This window comes from Bubalus kerabau, chromosome 19 (genome assembly GCF_029407905.1).
Source record: "Bubalus kerabau isolate K-KA32 ecotype Philippines breed swamp buffalo chromosome 19, PCC_UOA_SB_1v2, whole genome shotgun sequence".
NCBI lineage: Eukaryota > Metazoa > Chordata > Mammalia > Artiodactyla > Bovidae > Bubalus > Bubalus kerabau.
Window position 1 is genome coordinate 15,007,212 of NC_073642.1, and position 25,730 is coordinate 15,032,941.

A 25,730-nucleotide genomic window follows, 5' to 3' on the forward strand; every position below is an offset into this window, starting at 1 on the left:
TCCGGCAGAGGATCTTCCCGACCCAGGGATTGAACCCATGTCTCTTTACATCTCTTGCATTGGCAAGTGAGTTCTTTACCACTAGCACCTTGAGTAAAATGTAGAGGCCCTTAATGGGATGTTCACAGGCTGAATCTGCTGTTTTCTTTAACCTGTAGGTTGTTAAAAAAAATTGAGTGACCATTTAAGAATCAGGTAATTTCGAGAAAAAAATATCCAGATTTTTTGAAACGTATTTTGGGACAGTGGAAGATTTGGCAACACAGGCCAGCATTTGTCTGGAGCTGGGCATCCGCTGCCCCCTTGAGAAGGAGCGGATGAGCACACACCGTTGGGATGTAGGCCAGGACTCCAGGGTGACAAATATGCTTCTACATATGGCCCCTCTCTCCATGTTTACGCCTGGTTCCTTGTAGGCACTGGGTTTTAAAATCTCCAGGGTAAAGGAGATTCAGCTGCAAGTCTTGTTGGGCTAGGACTTGCTTCTCAGAACGCTTATATACATGGTGGCTAATGGCTTACAGGTTGCTGAATCATCTGGCCCAGTTAGAAGTGTTCTTTGGTGGACAGTGGGAGTCAGATCAAGTAATATGGAACACACACCAAGATCCTTCCTGCATGTGCGAGGAAGATTGTCCCCAAACATATGCCAGTGTTCTTGCGAGCTCCTGAATCATGAGAGAGACGGGACTCTCAGCACCAGTAATGCTATGAGGAAATCTGGCAACAAAGCCTCTGAGAATTAGAATATAAATATATATAGTGTTCAGTTCAGTTCAGTTCAGTCACTCAGTCATGTCCGATTCCTTGCGACCCCATGAATTGCAGCACGAGAATTAGAATATAAATATATATAGTGTATATATATATATAAATATACATTTGTATTTATAAAATATAAATTATAGTGTATGTATTATACATATACATAAATATACACACACTATATATTATATTGGGCCTTCCCTGGTGGCTCAGATGGTAAAGAATCTGCCTGCAATGCGGGAGTTCCATCCCGGGGTTTGGAAGATTCCCCTGGAGAAGGGAATGGCAACTCACACCAATATTCTTGCCTGAGAAATCACATGGATGGAGGAGTCTGCCAGGCTACAGTCCATGGGGTTACAATGAGTCGAACATGACTGAGTGACTAATACTTCCCACTTCATACATTATATTATACTATGTATTGTATACATATTATACTATATATCATATACTAGTATATTATATATACTGCTTTTACATTGTATCTTTTGTATAGTATTATACATGTGTATGTATATGTAAAATATATATATAGTATTGTATGTAGTACCTACGTGCTCACTCAGTCATGTCTGACTCTTTGAGATCCCATGGACTGTAGCCCACCAGGCTCCTCCATTCGTGGAATTTTTCAGGCAAAAATATTGAAGTGGGTGGCCATTTCCTACTTCAGGGGATCTTCACAACCCAAGGATTGAACCTGAGCCTTTACCACCAAGCCGCCTGGGAAGCCCTTCGTGTATAGTACATATAAATGTGTGCTGCTGCTGCTGCTGCTAAGTCGCTTCAGTCGTGTCCGACTCTGTGCGACCCCATAGATGGCAGCCCACCAGGCTTCCCCATCCCTGGGATTCTCCAGGCAAGAGTACTGGAGTGGGGTGCCATTGCCTTCTCCGAAATGTGTACTATACAATAGTATATATAGTATGTAGTCACAGTGTAAAGATAGCGTATACAATCTTACATATAATATATACAGCACATATATAAATTTTGTGATGCTCTTGGAGTGTGAGCCACTGAGCCACTAGTTCTTGGTTGCTGGCACTAGGTGTAAATCACTGGCCAACAGTGTGATGCTTATTTCAGCGGGTGCTCCATCCTGTCTTTTTCTGTCGGTCTCCCTCATGTCCTTCCTCTTTTTGGTTTCAGTCTCAGCCACGCTGAGTTGAAGAGGAACAGCATGTGGAAACCAGCAGCTTATCCTGTGGCTTCTTTTCCCTCTGCTGCGGACATCCCTGCCTTGAAGCTGGGCGGCACTTCAGTCTTTTCCACTTCTTTCATCTCAGTGGCTCCCTCTGTGTCCTGTCCTTGAGTGGGACAGAGCAGCAGAACCTGTTGTAAGCTGGAAAGTGAGCCGCGGCGAGGTTAAGTGCTTTGTCCTCCGCGATGAGTAGGGCGGCAGGCAGGAAAGCGGGGGTCCAGTCCCAGGCCTTCAGTGTTTCCCCGCTCAGCCCCCACCCTGCCAATGGGGGGCATTTTCTAGCTTTAATTCTTCAGCCAGGATTATGGAGCCAGCACTTACACAAACCATGGGATGCACCCCCGTAGGGACATCCATTCAATGGGCGCAGCCAGTTTTTGCAAATGAATTAGAAGAGTGTAGATCATATCGAAGCACAGAAAAGAGAAGTACTGTTCAGCAAAACTTTGGATGAGTGTCTGCCACCTTTTTGGTTTCCCAGGCTCTAGCTATTGCTTGGCTGGGGAGCAGATTTCCAACCCTGTCGACGTGGATTTTTGAACACTGTGAAGCATCATTAGGGGCTTTCACATGGGATTCAAGGAGTTTGGATTTTAGGGACAGATTGTTGAGACATGTCTTTCTTGCACATCTCATAATCCAAAGCAGGAATGCACCTCACAGTTGGTAGGACCTGCAATGTGCCTACAATATTGGACTTGAAAAAAATACAATAAAAAAACAAGAACAAGAAGACTGTGTATCCCTGCTTAGAAAGGCTAGAACTAAAAAGATCATTGCTACTAGCTGCCGGCAAAATGCTAACATACGATTTTAAAGAAAGAGTAACATTTTACTACTTTGCTCTGAAAATTCGATAAATAAATGTATGGACCTCAGGGCCAAACAGGTGGAAGAGCCAGTGCTGGGGAAACACAAGGCAGGAAGAGGCAGAAATATATATAATTCCAGGAGTAAATGTGACTTTTGGCTGAGGACAAGGTCAGTCTTGAGAGGGCTCTCATAACCAGCAGAGTCATTAAGGGGTGGGGGAGTGTAGGACAAGTCAGGACGCAGTGACCACGAGGAAGGGGAGGGTACTGAGGAGCTGCTTGTAGTCAGCGCTGCCCCGCGGGCGCTCAGGAGGTTTCCATTGAATATCCAGACAAACGATTTCAAGCGTGAATGATTAATTAGTCAATTGACATTCATCATTGAGAAAAACCAATAAAACAGAAGCCAATCAATCCAGAAAGGTGGTTAATAAAAAATGAATACACTTTTAGCTTGGAGCACTCTTTGTAATTGATCGCCTGTTTGATTAGCTTTTCTTGCAGAGGTCAAAGGGAGAATCACAAACGATGCATCTTCTTTTAAGGGTACAGTAGGTTCCATATGTGGTTTTTAGTCCACATGTTCAAGTTTTGTGGTCTGTGGGATCATACCTCTGAAATGGCAATAGGAGTCCACGGGAAAGTGGGCTGACTTACAAACATTTATTTTGCAGAAACAATTTTCAACTGTTTGAAAACATGATTGAAAACTCATGTTTTCAATCTAAAACATGAGTAACAATGAAATCAATAACAGTGGTGAAACGCTGATAGATGGCCTGTGTATGTGAAGAAAAAGCAACTGTAGAAGAGGAGATGTAACTTGACTTGGGACCTGTAAAGGGGTAGGGGCTGGGAATGTGGAAATAGAAGCAGGCGCACGTGTGAGCGAGCAAGTCTTGCAGGCCAGAGGAAGGGCATGATTTCTTAGTACCTCCCTGGGATCACAAAGAGTCAAACATGAATGAGTGACTTTCACTTCTCTTCACTTCACTTTGAACTTCTTCAATCCTCTTTTCTCCCTCCAGCATTGAACTTCCCCACGTCTCCCAGGAAATTTGATTCCTCTTCATCCAATCTGAATTATTAAACTTGGATTCATGTAAATAGCACTAAAATATACATGAAAGTCGGAGAAGGCAATGGCAACCCACTTCAGTACTCTTGCCTGGAAAATCCCATGGATGGAGGAGCCTGGTAGGCTGCAGTCCATGGGGTCGCTAGGAGTTGGATACGACTGAGCGTCTTCACTTTCACTTTTCACTTTCATGCAGTGGAGGAGGAAATGGCAACCCACTCCAGTATTCTTGCCTGGAGAATCCCAGGGACGGGGAAGCCTGGTGGGCTGCCGTCTATGGGGTCGCACAGAGTCGGACACGACTGAAGCGACTTAGCAGCAGCAGCAGCAGCAGCAGCATACATGAAAGTGAAAGTGTTAGTTGCTCAGTCATGTCAGACTCTTTGCAACCCCAACTACACTGTCCATGGAATTCTCCAGGCCAGGATACTGGAGTGGGGTAGCCGTTCCCTTCTCCAGGGGATCTTCCCAACCCAGAGATCTAACCCAGGTCTCCCACATTGTAGGCTGATTCTTTTACCAGCTGAGCCACCAGGGAAGCCCCCATATACATAAGGATATATTAAAATACATGGGCTTCCCAGGTGGTGCTAGTGGTTAAGAACCCACCTGCCAATGCAGGAGACATAAGAGACATGGGTTCGATCCCTGGGTAGGGAAGATCCCTTGGAGAAGGGCACGGCAACCCACTCTAATATTCTTGCCTGGGAAATTCCATGGATGGAGGAGTCTGACAGATTATAGTCCACGGGGTCGCATAGAGTTGGACACGATTAAAGTGACTTAGCACACACATATTAAAATATATAAATATATATGTGCATGCGTGGTAAGTCACTTCAGCTGTGTCTCACTCTTTGCAACCCTATGGACTGTATTCCGCCTGGCTCCTCTGTCCATGGGATTCTCTAGGCAAGCATACTGGAGTGGGTTGCCATGCCCACCTCCAGGGGTTCTTCCCGACCCAGGGATCGAACCTGTGTCTTTTATGTCTCCTACATTGGTAGGTGGGTTTTTTGTTTTTTTGTTTTTTTTTTTTTACCACTAGTGCCACCTGGGAAGCCCAAATAAATATGCAAATAATTATAAATATATAAAACATACATGTGTATGTATATGCTTTTACTCTACAGACCCCCAAACCCCTACAGCAGCCTCGATCTCTTACTGAATGAGCAGTAGTGTTGCCGTGGCCACAGAGGCACACGTCTTGTGACACCAGCCTCCTCCACCCTCAGTTGCATTTTCCTTCTCCGACTGACACAGGAAGGGCTCACTTCCCTTCCTGTGGCTACACTGAGCCCTCAAGGTAAAGATAGAGCTGACCGGGGAAAGGCGATGATCATGGTTGGACTGAAGAGAGGGGTGGGGAATGGCGGGGGTGGGAGTGTTGCATCTAGAGCCATGGCAAGCAAAAACCAAGGGCTGGCAATGTCCCTGGAAGTCCAGTGGTTGGGACTCCCACGGCACTTTCCCTGCAATGGGCCTGGGTTCAATCCCTGGTTGAGGAACGAGGATCCTGCAAGTAGTGTGGCCCCAAATCCCCCAAGCCGAAGAGCAAAATGATCACAAAACCACACCAGGGCCTGCTTTGTGAGGGAAGCTCCAGAAAGGAGCAGGCACAGCAGCCCACAGGCCGCCCTGGCTCCAGGGCGCAGAGCAGCCCACATCCACACTCTCTCATCTTCCGTAGACCTCAGAGGCACTGGGGATGGGCTCTGAGAAGATGCTCCATCAATAGCTGGAGACAGTGTCTCCCAGGAGATGGGCCAGGGAGAGAAATGTCTCCATTAAGGTTCTCCTGCCTTTGCCTCCATGTTGCTTCCAGGCACTCACTTGGTTCCCCCTTCAGCTGAATCCCCAGGGCAGACCCAGTCACCTGTCAAGATGCAAATCCAACCAGTGCTGTGTTCAGTCATTAAGTGACACTAAGTTGTGTCTGACTCTGTGACTCCATGGACTGTAGCCCGCCAGGCTCCTCTGTCCACGGGATTTCCCAGGCAAGAATACTGGAGTGGGGTGCCATTTCTTTCTCTAGGGGAATCTTCCTGACCCAGGGATCAGAACTCGAGTCTTCTGCATCTCCAGCATTGCAGGCTGACTCTTTACCACCTTGCCACCGGGGAAGCCAGATCCTCAACAAACTAATTAAATTAATAAATTTATCAAATTAATACATTAATTTGTAATTAATCAGTAGTTTTTTTCTTGCCTGCGGTCCTTCTAGTTTGAAAGTTGTTTGGCTCAACTTTCTCATTTGTAGCTGAGGAAACTGCTTCTCCAGGAGGATAAGTGTCTTTTAAAAACACAACCATTTAGGGAGAACAGTCTTTTTTATTTGAACATGAAATCATATAAAAACACACTCTGGGACCTCATTGTCTCTGCTGCAGGAGATTTGGTAAGAGACAGTACAGTGGCTTATGTTTGCCTTCCTGACTTCCTTTCCTTTTCTCTTTCTTGGGTAATGGCACCCAGATTTCCTCGGGGAATGCCTCCCTCCCCACCAGTGTGTGTTGGCTTTTTAAGGCTGTCCATCAAAGTGCCCAAACCAATCCTGGACGAGGGGTGGGCACACGATCCAGGCTGGGTAGTCAGACCCTCTTGTTGGGAACCCTGAATCCTGAGTAGGAGTGACACAGGGGAAATGTCTGGGCTCCATATTTATCTCTGCAGCGTGGCCCCCATGGGCTGTCAGTCAACCTCAGCTCTCCAGTCACTAAGTTATGTCTGACTCTGTGACCCCATCCATGGACTGCAGCATGCCAGGCTTCCCTGCCCTTCACTATCTTCTGGAGCTTGCTCAGATTCATGTCCATTGAGTCAGTGATGCCATCCAGCTATCTCATCCTCTGTCATCCCCTTCTCCTTCTGCCTTCAGTCTTCCTCAGCATCAGGATCTTTTCTAATGAATTGGCTCTTCGCATTAGGTGGCCAAAGTTTTGGAACTTCAGCTTAAGTATCAGTCCTTCCAATGAGTACTCAGGGTTGATTTCCTTTAGGATTGACTGGTTTGATCTCTTTGCAGTCCAAAGGACTCTCCAGAGTCTTCCCCTACACCACAATTAGAAATGTTCACCTTGCAGGGCCCAGTGGAGCAGCTTTACACTCCATCTTGCAAACCATCCTGTCTCTTTCCAACAGATTCTCATTCATTTTGCTGTTCCGTGTGGTTTGTAGGATCTTCATCCCCAGATCAGGGATCAAACTTGTGCCCTCTGCAGTGCAAGTGTAGAGTGTTAACCACTAGACCACCAGGAAAGGCCTGTTCCATTTTGTTTAAAGAGGTGTTTTTTCTTCAGTTCAGTTCAGTTCAGTCGCTCAGTCGTGTCCGACTCTTTGCGACCCCATGAATCGCAGCACGCCAGGCCTCCCTGTCCATCACCATCTCCCAGAGTTCACTCAGACTCATGTCCATCGAGTCAGTGATGCCATCCAGCCATCTCATCCTCTGGCGTCCCCTTCTCCTCCTGCCCCCAATCCTTCCCAGCATCAGAGTCTTTTCCAATGAGTCAACTCTTCGCATGAGGTGGCCAAAGTACTGGACTTTCAGCTTTAGCATCATTCCTTCCCAAGAAATCCCAGGGCTGATCTCCTTCAGAATGGACTGGTTGGATCTCCTTGCAGTCCAAGGGACTCTCAAGAGTCTTCTCCAACACCACAGTTCAAAAGCATCAATTCTTCAGCGCTCAGCTTTCTTCACAGTCCAACTCTTACATCCATACATGATCACAGGAAAAACCATAGCCTTGACTAGATGGACCATTGTTGGCAAAGTAATGTCTCTCCTTTTCAATATGCTATCTAGATTGGTCATAACTTTCCTTCCAAGGAGTAAGCGTCTTTTAATATCATGGCTGCAATCACCATCTGCAGTGATTTTGGAGCCCAAATAAAATAAAGTCTGACACTGTTTCCCCATCTATTTCCCATGAAGTGATGGGACCAGATGCCATGATCTTAGTTTTCTGAATGTTGAGCTTTAAGCCAACTTTTTCACTCTCCTCTTTCACTTTCATCAAGAGGCTTTTTAGTTCCTCTTCACTTTCTGCCATAAGGGTGGTGTCATCTGCATATCTGAGGTTATTGATATTTCTCCTGGCAATCTCGATTCCAGCTTGTGCTTCTTCCAGCCCAGCGTTTCTCATGATGTACTCTGCATATAAGTTAAATAAGCAGGGTGACAATATACAGCCTTGATGTACTCCTTTTCCTGTTTGGAACCAGTCTGTTGTTTTTTCTTACTTGCACCAAACACTCTAACTGGTAGAGCAGTTATCCTAAGTAATGGACTTTTTAAGTGAAATTGTTGTTTTTGTTGTACTTCATCACAGTGTTCAAAAACAAGATGGCTTAGCATGAAGACAGATTCATAGTCTTTGTCACATATCCACACTAGGTTGTCCCGAATTCTCTTGCATTCACTGTCTCTAAAGACAATGTCCCATCCAAGATACTGTGCTCTTTTGGCTAACACGGAGCCCCTGATGCAAGAAAAGTACCCAAGTTAATTTTCTTAACATCTACCTTTGGCTTTCTCAGGCTGAAAAGCCATTCCCTGCTGTATGTGTCCTCCGCCTACATTCAAATTGTAGCTTTTATTTTGTTTGCTTCCACCCTCTTCTGGTCAGTTTAGTGGGGTTAATCCACCACTTACGGCTGAAAGCTCTCGTTCATTGCTCAGAAGGCTTGGAAGGAGGGGAGAGAAGGATGAATCCAGGAACAGCTGGTGACAGGTAGACCTCTGAGCTGTGCAGCTGTGGCAGTGTTCCCAGGAATACGAATGTGCCCGAGTGGGCCCGACGCTGCAGAGTCTAAGCCTGACCGGCTGGCAGGGGGATTAATGACTAGGAATGTAGTCTGGGTCTGGCCGTGTAAGTCAACGCTCCTAGCCTGCGATGCTGGATGGTTTTGTCAGTTGCTTGTTACTGTCAGTACTCCTGAGAATGCACGGGGCCATCTGCCCAGAATAACACTGGGTTCAGGAAGCAAGGAAGCTGGACAGGGAACTTCACCAGCTCCCACCCCAGCATAGAGATGCTATCAGAATCCACCTTGACTCCTTTCTCCTCTTCCTCTTTAACACATGCTGCTGCTGCTGCTGCTGCTGCTGCTGTGTCACTTCAGTTGTGCCCGACTCTGTGCGACCCCATAGACGGCAGCCCACCAGGCTCTCCTGCCCCTGGGATTCTCCAGGCAAGAACACTGGAGTGGGTTGCCATTTCCTTCTCCAATGCATGAAAGTGAAATTGTCCACCAGGCTCCTCCATCCATGGAATTTTCCAGGCAAGAGTACTGGAGTTGGGTGCCATTGCCTTCTCCACTTTAACACATGAGGGATCTGCTAAGGTTAAGGCTTGGTTTTAGTGGGCAGGGGGTCTGTGTATCCTGGGGGCCCCAGGCCACTACCTGGGAGGGATTGGACAGGAAATGGAGTGCCAGGTGATGGGATGGACAGGGAGACTGGGACTGACATATGCTATTGATGTGTGTGCTGTGTTGCGCTAAGTCACTTCAGTCATGTCTCTTTGCGACCCCATGGACTGTAGCCTGCCAGGCTCCTCAGTCCCAGGAATTTTCCAGGCAAGAATACCGAGTGGGTTAACATTTTCTCCTTCAGGATATCTTCCCAGCCCAGGGATTGAACCCACCTCTCTTGCATTGGCAGATGGGTTCTCTACCTCCAGTGCCACCTGGGAAGTCCTGCACACTATTGATTTTATGTATGAAATAGGTAACTAACGAGAACCCACTGTGTAGCACAAAGAGCTCTGCAGTGTTCTCCGGTGACCTGAATGGGAAGGAAATCCAAGGAAGAAGGGTTATATGTGAATGTGGGGCTGACTCACTTTGCTGTACAGCAGAAACTAATACTTGTACTCCAGTTAAAAAAACAACAACAAGAAAGAGGAGTGCCAAGACAAGTTGCCAGAGAAGGATTCCGTGTAGGGAGTGGCATCTGGGCACCTGTTGGATTCAGGTCTACCAAGTAAGATGATAAAAGGTATTTCAGAAAGAGATGAATACCAACTAGTTTTATAGTGGTTCCTTAGCTGTATTATCTCACTTTGTTCTACATAATTTTCTATATCCCTCACAAGGTTATTAGAATTTCAAAAGTGGAAGTCTTAGAGTGAATTTTCTCAGTGTCTTCCAGCATGGTGACAGACAAGCAGAATATGCTAGTTCAAGCCGTGTGCACGGGCTGGTGAAATGTCCTTCCCTCTGCTCACCACTGACCTTAACGTTGACCTGTTGAGGCCAAGCTGTAGCCCAGGAACACGGCTAATTGATTGCTTTTCACTTCAACAGCTCCTATAAAATGGACCAGGACTGTCTATTATAAGCCCCATTTAGAATTCTGCTTTTCTCCTTCAGCTGCCAAGTAGCTGTCAGGTGCCACTGACTCCAAGGCAATTTCTGGCCCTCCAGTTTTCTGGGTAAGTCACTGGCCCCGTCTGGAAGTGGTTTCCAATGAGCCAGTCACCTGAAATGTGATGTTGAATTAAAAGTTCACATGTTTCTTGGAAGGAACGTGGTAGTCATGGTCCTTAGAGGCAGAGGAGGAGATGGTAGAGGGTGGCTTCTGGTGGTCGTTAGGTGGGGTGTAAAATGGAAATCTTCCCAGTGAGGTGGAAGGGCAGAGATCAGCATATAAATATTTCACTCTGATGCTTTGGGCTCACATCTGAGTCCAAGCTGCAACCTGGAGTTCTGATTCCTGGCACGAACTAGCAGGTGGTGGGCTTTTTAGTGTTGGTGTGTTTGATTGAGAAGATGGGAACAAACCCAGACTGCCACTCTGGAGGGTTGTGGGCTGGAGGGCGGACCTGAGCCCTCTTGTTTGAAGGCTTGGCACTGAGGCGCAATGCAGGGGTTTCACTGATTAGAGATTCATTTCTTAAGTATTGCTCTCTCTGAAAAGCATCTGCTGAGGAGTTGTTTAGTCAGCAAGTCATGTCCGATTCTTTTGTGATCCTATAGCCCTCCAGGCTCCTCTGTCCATGGGATTTCCCAGGCAAGAATAGGGGAGTGGGTTGCCATTTCCTTCTCCAAGGGATCTTCCAGACCCAAGGATCAAGCTTGCATCTCCTGCTTTGGGAATCAGTTTCTTTACCACTGAACCACCTGGGAAGCCCATCTGCTGAGGAGCTGGAAGGGTAAAGCTGTGAGCACTGTCTTGCATGTTAAAGCAAATTAACAGATCATTTTTATCTCTTAGCAAGGCGGGGAGATGGATGCAAGGCAGCAAGGATGGGAAGTGGAGGGGACAGAGAGGAACGGACATTTATTAAGGAACATGATGTGCCAAGAATAATGCCCACAGACCTTATTTAATCCTCACACCTGTGGATTTTTTTTTAATCTCAGAGACAGAGGGTTGAGTTAGACACCTCATGATTGGTCAGCGCAATGTCCCTTTCTTGTTTCATTTATCTTTATACGTTTTTATCTTATTCTCTATGTCCATTTCCCAATCTTCATGACAGTCAGTCTCATAAGTTTAATGTATGTCCTTTTATTTGTATTTGTATGTGTGTGTTTGCATTTTAAACTTACATAAATGGTGTAGTAGATACCCTGTTTCATTCTTTTTTTTTTCACTCACCTTGGCTTTAAAAACATTTTCCTATGGAAAAATTTGGAGCTTTTTCAAAAGTAGAATAGTATCATGAGCTCCAGTGTACCCGTCACTCAAAGTCAAATGTAAACTGGAGGCCAATTTTGTTTCACTTACACCCCACCCATTCCTATTCTTCATAGATTACTCTGAAACAGCATCATACTATTTCATCAATAGACATTTTTCTATGAACCTCTAAAATAAAATCATTATAATACATAATCATTATAGCATATTATCATACCTAAAAATTAGAAATAATCATTTATATCAACAACATTCAATCAGTGTTCAAATTTTCCCTATTTTCACATATTTTTAGTTTGAATCAAGATTCAAATAAGGTTTATAGATTGTGATTGGTTGATACGTTTCTTGTCTCTTTTAATTTGTAGGTCTACCACTCCTAAAAATTTATTTATTGAAGATTAGATCGTTTATCTTCGAGGAGTTTTTCAGTCTGGATTTTGCTAACTGTATCTTCGTGGTGTTTAGTAAGGTTTTTTAAAAAATTAGTTAATTTATTTTTGACTGTGCTGGGCCTTGGCTGCCGTTCGTGGACTTTAGCTGCGGTAAGAGGGGCTACTCTTCCCGTGGTGCTCAGGCTGCTTGCCGCGGTGGCTTCCCTGGTCGTGGAGCACAGGCTCTAGGCGTGGGTTTCTGTAGTTGCAGCCGTGGGCTCAGTAGCTGTGGTGCGCTGGCTTAATTGCCCTGTGGCATCTTCCTGGACCAGGGATCGAACTGGTGTTCCCTGCATTGAAAGGTGGATTCTTAACCACTGGACCACCAGAGAAGCCCTGTGGTGTTTTTTAAAATGTGCTCCTCTGTCCTGTATATTTCCTGTAAATTGGTCGTGAGATCTAGAAATGTGATCAGATTCAGGTTAAATTTTTTTGCAAGAAACACTTCATAGGTGAAGTTACAGACTTTTATCAGGAGGCACCTAGTGTCTGATTGGTTTTTTTTTTATTGAAATATAGCTGATTTACAATGTTGTGTTAGTTTCAGCTGTACAGCAAAGTGATTCAATGGTGTGTGTGTGTGTGTCTGTGTATATATATACCTGGCTATTTCTTTTTGTGATATTAGCAGTGATAATAATCAGCGAGTTCATTACGGAGTTTTCAAATGATAATCTTAAAAATTTTTTTTGTTTATTTATTTGTCTGTGTAGATCTTAGTTGCAGCACTCAGGATCTTTAATTTCAGCACGTGGGACCTACTTTCCTGACCAGGGATCGAATCTGGGCCCCCCTGCATTGGGAGTACAGAGTCTTAGCCACTTACCAGGGGAGTCCCTCAAATGATGATAATCTAATTCTATCATTCCTTCATTTATTAGTTAAAATATTTCTATAAAGAAAAATTTAGTTACTTTCACATAGAGATTGTATAGGAAAGGCAAGAGAAATGCTTGATTTCTATTAGTTTCCAAAATAATGAGTTAGTTTCCCTAAAGATAAATCAATAAGGTTTTAAAAATAAGATTTTTAACTCATGAATTTCATTGATTAATTCAGTTGTTTGCTGCTACCCATCTGGGTTCTTAAATTGTCCTATCTTTGTCAAATGGGAGCCTCTAAAATTTGGGTTTTTTTTTTTTATCCTTTTTGACTACAAAAGGACTCACCTCATCACTTTGTCTTTTTAAAAAAATCTTTATTTGTTCTGTCGAGTCTTAGTTGCATCCTGCAGGGTCTTTCCTGGTGGCATATGTACTCTCTAGCTTTAGCACACAGACTTAGTTGCTCTGCACCACGCGGGATCTTAGTCCCCCAACTGGGGATCGAACCCACATCCCCTGCATAGCAAGGCAGATTATCAACCACTGGACCACCAGAGAAGTCCCCACCTCATTACTCTTTGATGCTTTCTTGCTGCTGGTAGAATCAGAAGGTCCTGGCTCGTATTATGAATTTATTGCCGTAGATGTGGAGTCAGCCGTTTCTTCGGGGAGCCCTGGTTCTGATCAGTGGGAGACCACATTTAGATGCCACAGCCTGGGTGCTAGGAGCGCTGTGTTTTCACACTTTATCCATATTGCCATGTGCGCTTTCCTCCTGTCAGCTTCTCCTGACTCTGTGCCACATTCCACTGTGAGCATTTTTACTCTGTGCGAACCTGCTTCTCCAACGACGGAGACCAAGATGCTACCAGCTCCCCGCTGCCACAGACAACACAAGGAGTCCTTTTAAGCATCTGTGTGAGAATCTTTTAAAAAAAATATTTATTTTTGGTGGCGTTGGGTCTTAGATTTGAGTGAGGAGTGGCTGCACAAGTCTGGAGCTCAGAGGAGATGTCTGAGTTGAAGAAGGAAACTTGGGCAAATTAGCACATAAGTGGGAGTTAAACTGCAACGTGGCTGAGATGCCCGAAGAGGGATGTCAGGGGAGCAGAGAACAGGGCCTGGCCCGGCTTTGAGGACACCAGCATTTAGTGGCTCTGCGGAGGAAAATGAACATGCAGAGGGGACAGAAGGAGAGACTAGAGATGCAGAGAGAGAGAGTTGCAGAGAGCGCGGCGTCATTCATGGAGGCCACCGGAAGAATGAATTTCAAGCAGGGCATCTTGCTTTCCTGAGAGAAAGAGGTCAGGAAAGATGAGGACTGAAAGATGTCTGCTAAATTGAGCAATGTTAAGTCATGAGTAAGTTTAGGAAGCGCTGTTCCGGTAAGGAGCTGGGCTGGTGAAGTCGAAGAGAGAGTGGGACGTGAGAAGGAACAGAGAAGCTTCCGGGAAGGTGCTTACAGGGACTGGAATGACTCCACTGTGGGGCTTGCTTAGCCCCACTCCCCTACTTCCTGCCAGGAATCTGGATGTGATGGCCGGTGGGACAACAGCCCTTTTGGGATTACAGGGAGAAGGCGTCCTAGAAGCCTCAATTCCAGCATCTTAGGCTGCTGAACTAGCCCTAACTCTCACTGAACTCTGGGTATTTTTTTTCATGAGAAAAATTAAATTGTGTTGTTTGCAGCTAAAGATAATTTATAACTGATATTGCGTGTCACCTGCCTTATCTCATTTAATCCCCACCATGGCTTTTTGAGGTAGTGGGATTACTATTCCTATATTATGGACAAAGAGACCTAAGCACAGAGAAGTTAAGACAATGGCATGTGTGTTCTAAGTCACTTCAGTTGTGTCTGACTGTTTGCAACCCTATGGACTCCTCCATCCAGGCCCTTCTGTCCATGGATTCTTCAGGTAAGAATACTGGAGTGGGTTGCCATGCCCTCCTCCAGGGGATCTTCCTGGCCCAGGGATTGAACCCGTGTCTCTTATGTCTCTTGCATTGGCAGGCAGGTTCTTTACCACTAGCACCACCTGGCTGAGATTTAAAGAGATTTTCTGACTTAAGATTAGGCTTGTAAGTGCTATGATGTGCTTTCTCAACAACTCTTATTGGTGACTTTGTTGTTATTATTGCTGCTAGCCATCTCAGACGTCACTGGGAGATGTAGTGGCAACAGCCCCATCCTGTGTGTGTCCCCCTTTACTCTCATATGACTGTCATACTCCTAACACTGCTAACACCAGATGTGGGGGTTTACCTCCACCAAGCAAATCTGGGACACCAGCTGGGTGTTCCATGTCACTCAATACCGATGCTATCTTCCAGGAGGTAGCATCAGATCCCATAGGTTAAGGACCTGGTCCCACAAGACTGCTCCCTACTTGGGATGCCAATCATGAGTCACAGGTCCCAGGTCAGCCAAAATTTCTGCCTGTCTTGTCTGTAAATCAGAGTTTCTTATGATCCCCTCCTTGTGTTCAATTAATTTGCCAGAGTAGCTCACAGAACTCAGGGAAACAAAAAATACAGAGGAACAGTCAGATGAAGAGATATACAGGGTGAGATCTGGGAGGGTCCTGAGCGTAGGTGCTTCTATTCCTATGGGAATGGCTTGTGTCACCCTCCTGGTATGGATGTGTATACCCACCTGGAGTCTCTTCAAATCCTACACCTTTGGTATTTTTATGGAGACATGATCGACTGTGAACTCTATTTTTTATCCTCCTTCCTCCTCAAGAGACTTGGGGAGTATGGCTGAAAATTCCAAGCTTCTAATCAAGGCTTGGTTTTTCCAGTGACCAGCCCCCTCCAGGAGTCACCCAGGAGCTCACTCAGAGTCACTTCTTTAGAACAAAAGACACTCCTATCACCCAGAAAATCACCAGAGTTTCCAGAGCCATGTGCTAGGAACTAGGGCCGAGGCCAGCGCGTATATGGATTTTATTACCTCGCAAGGGAATTAATGATAGAATAATGCTAAGTGAAAAAGTTGGCTTAAAGCTCAACATTCAGAAAACTAAGAGCATGGCATCTGGTCCCATCACTTCATGGGAAATAGATGGGGGAACAGTGGAAACAGTGTCAGACTTTATTTTTTGGGGCTCCAATATCACTGCAGATGGTGATTGCAGCCATGAAATTAAAAGACACTTACTCCTTGGAAGGAAAGTTATGACCAACCTAGATAGCATATTGAAAAGCAGAGATATTACTTTGCCAACAAAGGTCTGTCTAGTCAAAGCTATGGTTTTTCCTGTGGTCATGTATGGATGTGAGAGTTAGACTGTGAAGAAGGCTGAGCACCGAAGAATTGATGCTTTTGAACTGTGGTGTTGGAGAAGACTCTTGAGAGTCCCTTGGACTGCAAGGAGATCCAACCAGTCCATTCTGAAGGAGATCAGCCCTGGGTGTTCTTTGGAAGGAATGATGCTAAAGCTGAAACTCCAGTACTTTGGCCACCACATGCAAAGAGCTGACTCATTGGAAAAGACTCTGATGCTGGGAGGGATTGGGGGCAGAAGGAGAAGGGGACGACAGAGGATGAGATGGCTGGATGACATCACTGACTCGATGGACGTGAGTCTGAGTGAACTCCGGGAGTTTGTGATGGACAGGGAGGCCTGGCGTGCTGCGATTCATGGGGTCTCAAAGAGTCGGACACGACTGAGCGACTGAACTGAACTGAACTAATGCTAAGTCCCCTTATGGAGGTAGCCTTATAGCTCGTACTTCCCAGAAGCTTTGAAATCCCTAATGATTCTGTCTATGCCTCCTCTGTTCTATGTTTGTGGAGCTGGTGTAGGTGGTAGGAATACAGAGAGTTGATGTGGAAGGTAATTTCTAAAGCTATAATTCTACAGTTCCACTCTAAAGACACTGTGGTGCAGTTCATATATGAAACAATCCTCCAGCTCAGGATCCCGGGGTGGGAATGGGGGAACGCTGAGATGAGGGAATCAGTACAGTCTGTGAAGGGGATCAAGTTCCCTTTCCACGGCTGTACCCATCCATCAGGCGCCGTGAGGAGCGGGCACCCTGGGACCAATCATGTTTATTGTTGTTCTGTTCAGCATGACATCACTAAGGGGGTTGCAAAATCACCCAGTTCTGTGCGGAAGAGAAAATCTATCCAAGTTGGGCTACTGTTATTTAAAATCCTAGCCATCAGCTGTGAGAAAAGACCCATCAAAGAATAGAATAGAATAGTTTTCAAGGATGGTTTTTATTACTAACTTGTCACTGCAAACATACTTCCACCCAAATAGAGCAAGAAAAAAATTTTTTCCCTCTAGTTTACAGTCTATGAGAACTTGAATAGAATTTGTATCCTTCTGTTGTGTGAAAATTGTGTAAATCTTAATTATGTTGAATTGGTTCATGGTGATTTTCAGGTCTATATATCCTTAAACTTGTCTGTTGTTCAACTCTGTTAATTTTTGAGAGTTTGATATTGAAACTCCAACTAAAAATCTTAATTTATCTGCTTAAAAAATAATTGTAATATATAGTGGAACTATGGGCTTCCTGGGTTTCCCAGGTGGTGCTCATGGTAAAGAATCCATCTGTCAGTGCAGGAGACATAAGAGACACAGGTTTGACCCCTGGGTTGGGAATATACCCTGGAGGAGGGTATGGCAACCCACTCCAGTGTTCTTGCCTAGAGAACCCCATGGACAGAGGAGCCTGGCGGGCTATGGTCCATGGGGTCACAGAGAGCTGGACACGACTGAAGTGACTTAGCATGATGCACAGTGGAACTATATGTAATTTTGTTTGTATTTTCCAAGTCTCCTGTAAATGTGTTATTGTACTTTCATAATTTAAAAAACAAAAAAGAGAAGAACCAATATTTGCTATATTAAAAAAAATTCCTGAGAATCAGCACTGTGAAATCACATCCTTAGAGTGTTTATAATTACTGTTGGCAATCCACTTTTCAGTATTTCCACATGCATCTTGCCAGTGCAGGCATGTATCAACAATTAGAGAAGCTACTACCCTTACTTAATGTAATTAAAAACTGAATTTAATAAAGAACATTGCCAAATGATTTGTGTCTTTTTTTAAAAAAAGTATTGAATAAAATTTAGAGTTTATTAATGATTTATATCACTTATAATTCTTTAAGCATTTATCATGTGTGTGTGCTCAGTTGTGTCTGTCTCTTTGCAACTCCATGGACTAGCCCACCAGGCTCCTCTGTCCATGGGATTCTCCAGGCAAGAAGACTGGAGTGGGTAGCTGTTCCCTTCTCCATGGGATCTTCCCGACCCCCAGGGTCAGACCCAGTTCTCCTGCGTTGGCAGGTGGATTCTTTACCACCGAGCCACATGGGAAAGCCCAAGCATTGGTAGTAGACCAATGCTACTATATACAATTTAAAACTGCATGTGATAGGGACTTCCTTGATGGTCCAGTGGTTAAGAATCTTCCTTCCAAGCAGGGGACACAGGTTCAATCCTTGGTCAGGGAACTAAGATTCCACTTGCTGAAAGGTAACTAAGCCCACGGGCTCTAGAGCCCATACTTCATAACTAGAGAAGCCCTTGTACCGAAACAAAAAGATCCCACATGCCACAACTAAGACCTGATACAGCCAAATAATAAACAAATAAAAACTTCATGTATGATAAATAACAGGTCATTGTTTTTTCCTCACCAGAGTAGGTGGGTTAAATAAAACACTGATATTTACACTACTGTTTTTCACTTTCAATAACTGCCCATCAGTTTCAAACAAATGAAATTCATTTTGTAAATTTTTTAAAATTAAAAAATTTTATTTTATTGAAGTATGGTTGATTTACAATGTTGTGTTAATTTCTACTGTATAGCAAAGTGATTCAGTTATACATATATATATATATACTTTTCATATTTTTTTCCATTATGGTTTATCACAAGATATTGGCTGTAGAGTCCATTTTCTTTATCCATTCTATGAATAATGGAAATTCAACTTACTTCAGATTCTCCACCACCATCATGAGAGCTTGATCATGAGAGCTTATTTTAAAAATGTGTCCTCAGTGAGATTGTTGACAGTATGAAGTTTGAGTGGAAAGTTGGGGGAATCTATGCATCGGCACTGCTATTGCTAATCACTCTGGTTCTCCTTGGCTAGTACTTTCCATGAACAATGCTTTAGACTTGTTAGTGGGCTGAAATCCTTTCTACTAGTCTTGTAAATCATTCATTCTGGAGTCAAATGAAAATGACCATCTCTCTAGATATCCTACATATATTTATTGAATTTGTTACAATATTGCTTCTGATGTTTATGTTTTGGTGTTTTGGCCTGGAGGCATGTGGTAGTATACCTTAGGTCCCAACTAGGAATAGAACCTACACCCCCTTCATTGGAGGTTGAAGTTTTAACCACTGGACCGCCAGAGAAGTCCCTCCTACATATTTTAAATGCTACAGCCTTCTGTAACGGTGGGAATGGAATTCCAAGGACATGGGTGACCTGTGTCTTGATTAGAGGAATTAGTAGAACTATAGTCTATTCTGTGAGCACCTACTGTGTGCCAGGAACTTTGGATTTATTATTATGATCATCTCAACTCCATGAGGAAGGTTTATCAACTGGGGAAACAGAGTCAGACCATCAAGAAACTTGCCCAGACTCTCACTCCTATGAGGGGACAGAGGTGTTACTTTAAGATATACGTGTGTTCAGTTCAGTCACTCAGTCATGTCCAGCTCTTTGCGACCCCATGAATCGCAGCACGCCAGGCCTCCCTGTCCATCACCATCTTCCGGAGTTCACTCAAACTCATGTCCATCGAGTCAGTGATGCCATCCAGCCATCTCATCCTCTGGCGTCCCCTCTTCCTCCTTCCCCCAATCCCTTCCAGCATTTCCTCATTTCCAATGAGTCAACTCTTCACATGAGGTGGCCAAAGTACTGGAGTTTCAGCTTTAGCATCATTCCTTCCAAAGAAATCCCAGGGCAGATCTCCTTCAGAATGGACTGGTTGGATCTCCTTGCAGCCCAAGGGACTCTCAAGAGTCTTCTCTGACACCACAGTTCAAAAGCATCAATTCTTTGGCACTCAGCTTTCTTTATAGTCCAACTCTCACATCCATACATGACTACAGGAAAAACCATAGCTTTGACTAGATGGACCTTTGTTGGCAAAGTAATGTCTCAGCTTTTTAATGTGCTGTCTAGGTTGGTCATAGCTTTTCTTCCAAAGAGCAAGCATCTTTTAATTTCATGGCTGCAGTCACCATCTACAGTGATTTTGGAGCCCCCCAAATAAAGTCTGTCACTGTTTCCATTGTTTCCCCATCTATTTGCCATGAAGGGATGGGACCAGATGCCATGATCTTAGTTTTCTGAATGTTGAGCTTTAAGCCAACTTTTTCACTCTCCTCTTTCATTTGCATCAAGAGGCTCTTTAGTTTTTCACTTTCTGCCATAAGGGTGGTGTCATCTGCGTATCTGAGGTTATTGATGTTTCTCCCAGCAATCTTGATTCCAGCTTGTGCTTCATCCAGCCCAGTATTTTGCATGATGTACTCTTATAAGCTGAATAAGCAGGGTGACAATATACAGCCTTGACTTACTACTTTTCCAATTTGGAACCAGTCTGTTGTTCATGTCCAGTTCTAACTGTTGCTTCTTGACCTGCATACAGATTTCTCAGGAGGCAGGTTAGGGGGTCTGGTATTCACATCTCTTGAAGAATTTTCCACAGTTTGTTGTGAATCACACAGTCAAAGACTCTGGTGTGGCCAATAAAGCAGAAGTATATGTTTTTCTGGAACTCTCTTGCTTTTTAGATGATACAGTGGATATTGGCAATTTGATCTCTGGTTCCTCTGTCTTTTCTAAATCCAGCTTGAACATCTGGAATTTCATGGTTCACATACTGTTGAAGCCTGGCTTGGAGAATTTTGAGAATTACATTGCTAACGTGTGAGCTGGAGTGCAATTGTGTGGTAGTTTGAACATTCTTTGGCATTGCCTTTCTTTGGGACTGGAATGAAAACTGACATTTTCCAGTCTTGTGGCCACTGCTGAGTTTTCTAAATTTGCTGGCACATTGAGTGCAGGACTTTCACAGCATCATCTTTTAGGATTTGAAATAGCTCAACTGGAATTCCATCACCTCCACTAGCTTTGTTCATAGTGATGCTTTGTAAGGCCCACTTGACTTCGCATTCCAGGATGTCTGGCTCTAGGTGAGCGATCACACAATCATGGTTATCTGGCTTATGAAGATCTTTTTTGTACAGTTCTTCTGTGTATTCTTGCCACCTCTTCTTAATATCTTTTGCTTCTGTTAGGTCCATACCATTTCTGTCCTTTATTGTGCCCATCTTTGCATGAAATGTTCCCTTGGTATCTCTAATTTTCTTGAAGAGATCTCTAGTCTTTCCCATTCTATTGTTTTCCTCTATTTCTTTGCATTGATCTCTGAGGAGGGCTTTCTTATCTCTCCTTGCTATTCTTTGGAACTCTGCATTCAGATGAGTATATCTTTCCTTTTACTTGCCTTTAGCTTCTCTTCTTTTTCTCAGCTTTTTGTAAGGCCTCCTTAGACAACCATCTTGCCTTTTTGCATTTCTTTTTCTTGGGGATGGTCTTGATCTCTGCCTCCTATACAATGTCATGAACCTCCGTCCATAGTTCTTCAAGCACACTATCAGATCTAATCCCTTAAATCTATTTGTCACTTCCACTGTATAATCGTAAGGGGTTTGATTTAGGTCATACCTGAATGGTCTAGTGGTTTTTCCTACTTTCTTCATTTTAAGTCTGAATTTTGCAATAAGGAGTTCATTATCTGAGCCACTGTCAGCTCCCAGTCTTGTTTTTGTTGCTTCTCCATCTTTGGCTGCAAGAATACAGTCAATCTGATTTTGGTATTGACCATCTGGTGATGTCCATGTGTAGTCTTCTCTTGTGTTGTTGAAAGAGGGTGTTTGCTGTTACCAGTGCGTTCTCTTGGTGAAACTCTGTTAGCCTTTGCCCTGCTTCATTTTGTACTCCAAGGCCAAAATTGCCTGTTACTCCAGGTTCCTCTTGACTTCCTAGGCTGTCAGGCACTATTAGTGTTAGTCGTGCAGTCGTGCCCGACTCTTTGCGACCCCATGGACTGAAGCCCACCAGGCTCCTCTGCCCATGAGATTCTCCAGGCAAGGATACTTCAGTGGGTTGCCATTTCCTTCTCCAGGGGATCTTCCCACCCCAGGGATCGAACCCGGGTCTCCTGCGCTGCAGGCAGATTCTTTACCGACAGAGCTACAAGGGAAGCACTATATAATCTCTTAATTAGGGATTTAGTAAAACGAGGTATACACTGTTTATGCTTGTTGGTCTTAAACACCTACCAAAAGGAAAAAAATTAGAAAAAGAGCCAAAGACATACATGGGAATGACATCTAAATAAACAGCGTTATTTTGATGGGATTTATGACGATTGTGACGTGCCACTAAAAATATGTCAGTATGGCTGGTTTAATAATGGAAAAATGTCGATTGGGGTCTTGTTTGAGAATCTGTTTCTGTATTTTCACTTTAATAATACTAATCAAAGATGTTTCTTCTCATAGAGAAGGGGCACAAATGGTATCTATAACATCACGACTGTATTTGCTAATGCTGGGCCATCAGGCACTATATGACCAAAATTTGGCCAGTGAGTAATTTCCAAGTGCTGATTTTATTTCACTTTACTATTTTTTTTTTAACTTATTGGCCACACTGCGTAGGATGTGGGATTTTAATTCCCTGACCAGAGATCAAGCCTGTGCCCACTGTGCCTGTGCATTGGAAGTATGGAGTTTTAACCACTGGACCACCAGGGAAGTCCCCCAAACCTTGGTAGATACTCATGTTCACTCACATTTGCAAAATGATATGGTTAGCCTTATTAGAATGTACTTTAAATGGGGTCTCCCTTCCTACTGTTTTTGGAGAGACAGAAGAAAATGTCTCAAGTGTATATTTACTACTTCCTGCAAACTGTTAGGGCTTCCCAGTTGGTGCAGTTGGTAAAGAATCTGCCTGCCAATGCCGGAAACGGGAGACTCAGGTTTGATCCCTGAGTTGGGAAGATCTCCTGGAGGAGGAAATGGCAGCCCACCCCAGTATTCTTGCCCTGGGAAATCCCAGGGAGAGAGGAGCCTGGTGGGCTACAGTCCATGGGGTCACAAAGAGCTGGGCACAACTGTGCAAGCACACGGATGCATGCAAACTGTTATGTGTAGACAGGACACACAAGCTGTTTCTGCAGTTATTTTGACACGAATGGCTACGTTCTGGTCACTTTGAATCTATTGGCTTCTCCTGCTTTGTGCTTTGGTCCTTCTGTTTGGACTCCTTCAAAATCCACATATGTGCACTGAGCGCCTTTGTGCTACAAAACACAAGCACAATAGGTGGCGACTACATAATGTACAATAGTCGTATATTGGCAAACCGAAAATGCAGACAGGAAGTTGTCACGCAGATCCAGGTGGATCCCTATGGTGTCTGTAGCCCCCAGTTTGAGAAACACTGGCTAGAAAATGAAACATCTGTACCCTTAAGGGAGACACAGATGAAGTGATCTATTTCTCATTTCTCCAAATTCCAGAGAGAATACAGTGAAGGTTCTGAAAGGCAGGGAGCCGCGGGGGTAAGGGCTTTAGGAATGAGGGTCCCAGCCTGGAATGATGAAGAGGAGAGGCAATAAGGTTCCCCTCAGGTGGGCTGAGAATTCTCCAGTTCTTGCCATGATGACAAAGCTGGGGGGACAAAGGGAATTAAGAACTTGTTGTTCCAACATCTAGATTGGGGTGGGAGGGGAATTGTTTGGAAAGACCCAGGGCAGCAATTAAGAATTAAAAAGCAGCTAACCCAGTGCCCTAAGGCAGAGGTTCTCAACCTGGGCGCCTGTGAGCATCACTGGGGGAGCCCTTTAAAGGAGCTGATGCATGCATCCATCACTGGAGATCTGAATTAATTGGTCGGGGTTGGGCATCAGGCTTTGTAAAAGGTCCCTGGGGGATTCTAATGTGTGGGCAAGGTGGCCGATCAGTGTTTGAAGGGAAGCTTTTTCTACGGCATAATTACATTTAAGGCCCCCTGTATTCGTTTCTTTAACGGGGGGAAGGGAGCCAACCCTTATTGACTGCACTGCTCACTATTTAAATAATAATAATAATATATAGTAATAGCAGCTAGCATTTATTAAAACTTGTTATATGCCAGGGGTTGTGTTAACCACTTGACATCCGTTGAACCTTCGCGACACCTCTGTGAAATGGATATTATTATCTCCCTTTTACAAATGCAGGCTCATTAAGACCAAGGAATTTGCCTCAAATCTTTCAAGGGCAAATACATAAATATGTAAATGAAAGCAATTACATGCCCAAGGTCTTGTAGGGGGACTGGATGTGAACCACTGCCTTTAGTTCTTCTGTTGATGCAACTAACTGCTATCTCAACGCATTTAACAAATATTTATTGACTGGACCATATATGTGCCTCTTGTTGCTGTTTAGTCGCTTCAGTCATGTCCAACTCTTTCCGAACCCATGGACTGCAGTCCACCAGGCTCCTCTGTCCGTGGGATTCTCCAGGCAAGAATAATAGAGTGGGTTGCCATTTCCTCCTCCAGGGGATCTTCCTGATCCAGGGATCAAACCCACATCTCTTGCATTGGCAGGTGGATTCTTTTACCACTGAACCACCTGGGAAGCCCTATATGTGCCTGACTCTAGGGTAGATACTGTGGATGTGAAGATGAACAAGGGAAAATTTCTGCTCTCCAATCTTATCAAAAGACAGCTAATTCCCAAACCATGTGATCAATGCTATTGGGTGACCAAATACCCCTGTTGGCCCAAGATTCTTTGGTTTTAGCACTAAAATCCTTAATTCTGGACAACTCTTCAGTCCTGGGCGAATGAGGACATTTGGTCACCCTGGATGTTACGGAGCACTGTGTGTGGGCTGGGGCTGGTATGGGATGGTGGGAGCTCGTAGAGAAGAGATCAGGAACTTCACAAAGAACGTTATGTCTCTCTGTAGAAGGCTTAGGAGTTCTTTAGGTCAAAAATGGAGGCAAGGGGGCCAGGGAAGAGTGTTCCTGGTGGAAGAACCAGGAAGGAGCTCAGCCTTGGAGGGGAGGGATAGCAAGTAATTTAGTAAAGTTAGAGTTTGGGGTGTGTGGGTGTGGGGTTGATGAAGCTGGCGATGGGGGAATTGGGGCAGTATTAAGGAACTGGGATTCTAGAGGCAAAGAGTTCACCTTAAGAGTTTTCAGCACTGAGTAGGGTTACCTGAGAAGGAAATCCAAAAAACAGGAGATGGTGGGCATTGGTGGTATAGTGGTGAACACAGCTGCCTTTCAAAAATAGAGGGGATATATGTATATACGGACAGCTGATTCACTTTGCTGGAAAGTAGAAACTAACACAACTTTGTAAAACAAGTATACCCCAATACAATTAATAAAACAAATCAAAAGGGTTTTCAGCAAGGGAGAATTATGCTTGATTCTGCACTCAAAAAGATGAAGCTGGTTATGAGAGCAGGGTGGGGGTTACAACTGGAAGATGGTTATGATACAGGTGAGAACCGAGGCCAGGAAAGAATGCCGAGTACAGCAGCAACTCCATCTAATGCCTATTGATTACCTGTGTGTGTGTGTGGGGTGGGGGTGGGGGGCGGTTAGTCACTCAGCTGTGTCCAACTCTTTGTGACCCCATGGACTTAGCCCGCCAGGCTCCTCTGTCCATGGGAATGTCCAGGCAAGAATACTGGATTGGGTTGCCATGCCCTCCTCCAGGGGATCTTCCCATCCCAGGGATCGAACCTGTGTGTCCTGCACTGGCAGGCAGACTCTTTTTTGCTGAGCCACCAGGGAAGCCCAGTTCAGCCTGAACTCTGGCCTTCACCGAGACGCTGAGGATTCCAGTTGTGGGGTCACAGCGGGGCAGACCTG